The sequence below is a fragment of the Tachyglossus aculeatus genome, chromosome X2 (genome assembly GCF_015852505.1).
Source record: "Tachyglossus aculeatus isolate mTacAcu1 chromosome X2, mTacAcu1.pri, whole genome shotgun sequence".
NCBI classification, from domain to species: domain Eukaryota; kingdom Metazoa; phylum Chordata; class Mammalia; order Monotremata; family Tachyglossidae; genus Tachyglossus; species Tachyglossus aculeatus.
The window spans coordinates 21,133,448-21,136,248 of NC_052100.1; the positions used below are offsets into that span (position 1 = coordinate 21,133,448).

Genomic DNA, 2,801 nt, shown 5'->3' on the forward strand with positions numbered 1-2,801 from the left:
AGGACTCACCCGTCCCTGGAGACAGCACTACAGCCCATGTGGGGGACTCCTGTACTCACTTAATGGGTCCAGGGGGCAAGGGAGGGGGCTTGCTGCTGCCGCTGCCTGTGTCTGACCCCCATGGGCACTGCCCTCCCATCCCTGGGGTGAGAGAGGAGAAGAGGGGAAGAGGATATCACACAGTCTTGTCTTATGCCGTCGAGTCATTTCCAAACCATAGCGACACCACGGACACATCTCTCCCAGAACACCCCACTCTCTATCTGCAATCGTTCTGGTAGCGTATCCATAGAGTTTTCTTGGTAAAAATACGTAAGTGGTTTAACATTGCCTACTTCCACGCAGTAAACTTGAGTCTCCACCCTTGACTCTCTCCCATGCTGCTGCTGCCCAGCACGGATGAGTTTTGACTTGTAGCAGATTGCCTTCCATTTGCTGGCTACTGGCCCAGCTAGGAATGGAATGGGTAGGCCTCTGCTTGACTCTACCTCCCATAGCCGAGACTGGTAGAGTACTGAAAACTCTCCAGGTGTGACCCTGAGAGGGGTAACACACAGTAAGCACTTCATAAATGTTTTCAGTGGTATATGTTAAGTGCTTACTATGTACCAAGTACTGCATTAAGCACTGGGGTAAATATAAGATGATCAGTCCCTGTCCCACGTGGGGCTAAGAGTCTAAATACAAGGGAGAAATGGTATCAAAGCCCCATTTTATAGATGAGGAAACTGAGGCACAGTGAAGTGACTTGCCCAAGGTCACACAGCAGACAAGTGTAGAGCTGGGATTAGAATCCAGGTTCTCTGACTCCCAGGCCCATGCTTTACCAGAAAACAGCTTCTTAGCTTATTTGGGAGAAAGGCGATTCATCTAAGCTTGGGTAAGTGTGGAGATTTGGAAGGCAGGATCCAGCAAACACGTCCCTTGGCTTTGGCCCCAGTGGGATATATTGGGGAGACTTGATGGTAAAGTGCTTTGAGATGAGATCACTGGCTCCTGCAAGGCCAGGACAGTGTCTTCTGCATGGTCTCCAGAGTGCTGAGCACCGGGCCTGGAATGCCCTCCCTCTGCCCATCCACCAAGCTATCTCTCTTCCTCCCTTCAAGGCCCTGCTGAGAGCTCACCTCCTCCAGGAGGCCTTCCCAGACTGAGCCCTTTCCTTCCTCTCCCCCTCTTCCCCCTCTCCATCCCCCCATCCTACCTCCTTCCCTTCCCCACAGCACCTGTATATATGTATATATGGTTGTACATATTTATTACTCTATTTATTTATTTATTTATTTTACTTGTACATATCTATCCTATTTATTTTATTTTGTTGGTATGTTTGGTTTTGTTCTCTGTCTCCCCCTTTTAGACTGTGAGCCCACTGTTGGGTAGGGACTGTCTCTATGTGTTGCCAATTTGTACTTCCCAAGCGCTTAGTACAGTGCTCTGCACATAGTAAGCGCTCAATAAATACGATTGATGATGATGATGATGATGAGCACATTCTGGAGGCTCAATCACTATTAATTCATTAATGAGATGATGCTGATGATACCTCAGCTGGACCAGTTTTGTTTTGATTTCCCATAAGGCTAGAAGCCAAAGTCTGAGTCTGTTATGGCGTGGCTGTTACAGGAATCTTTGTCACCTGCCCCTGGGGGAAGGCAGAGGAGGAAGGGATGATTAGCCTAGAAATGCCAATGCCAGGCTCCTGGGTGCTGCAGTTTTCTGGGCTGCTCGGAATGGCTACGGCTGATGCCAAGGCCCCAGGGTTTAGCTCAACGGCGCTGTTCTCAGGGCTGGTGTGCAGATGGGACACACACACACACACACACACACACACACACATACACACACACAAAACCACAGTAGAACTCCAGTTATACTTTCCTGCTTCCCCTACCCAGCTCTCCTGAGAGATGCCCAGACTCCAAAACATGTTGGTAATGTCAATGTGTCAGGCCACCACAGCTGGAGAAGGAACAGGATTTGGCCTGCGGGGGGTGGGTCCACAGATGCCGGACTGTTGGAGACACCAGAAGAACAGGACACATTACCAGCTCCCAGACAAGTTCCAGACAGGCAGTGTTGGAAGCCAATCAGAGTGGACACCAATTCCCAGCAAAATATTTCTCCCAGAAGAGGAGAGCAGAGAGAATCTCAACGCTTCTTGGAGCCCTAAAATTCCTCCTAGCTCTCATTTCAAGTCAACTCTATCACTAATCTCTCATCTCCCCACTCCATGTCCCCCTCCAACTGCCACATCAGCCTTTGTGCGTCATCTAAACATTTCGGTGCTCACATAGCACTTATGTACATATTTTTTAACTCATAGCTTTCTCATAGCTGTCATTTGTTTTAGTGTCTACCTCTCCCACTAGATGGTAAGCTTCATGAGGGCAGGGAACATAGCTAATTACTCTATTATAATCTTTCAATTGCTTTAGTAGGGTGCTCTGCACAGAGTAGGAGCTCAATAGATAATATGAATTGATTGGTCACAGCATCCCATGCTGACATCCATGGAGCTGGGATCCAGGGCCTAGGCTTCTGCCAACTCTGGATAAGATCCAGAGAGCTCCCTCAAGTGGCCCTAGGGCCTTTGTGGGCATGGAGTGTGTCTGTTTATTGTTCTATTGTACCAAGCACTTAGTACAGTTCTCTGCACACAGTAAGGGCTCAGTAAATATGATTGAATGAATGAATGAATGAGAAGCTGGTCCTCCAAGCTTATTGCCACTTAGTTGGGGAGTCCAGTGATCACCCCTTTAGGTAGGATTGGGATGTATGGCAGGGACCTACTTTTGGGGAGG

General features: G+C 48.6%; 1 non-coding gene across 1 annotated transcript; it reads right to left on the reverse strand.

The window, feature by feature from the left end:
* Positions 1-409: 409 nt before the first annotated feature.
* On the reverse strand, positions 410-547 carry LOC119949755. The gene has a single exon (XR_005457292.1). It is a non-coding gene; the product is annotated as a small nucleolar RNA SNORA7 (small nucleolar RNA).
* Positions 548-2,801: the final 2,254 nt, after the last annotated feature.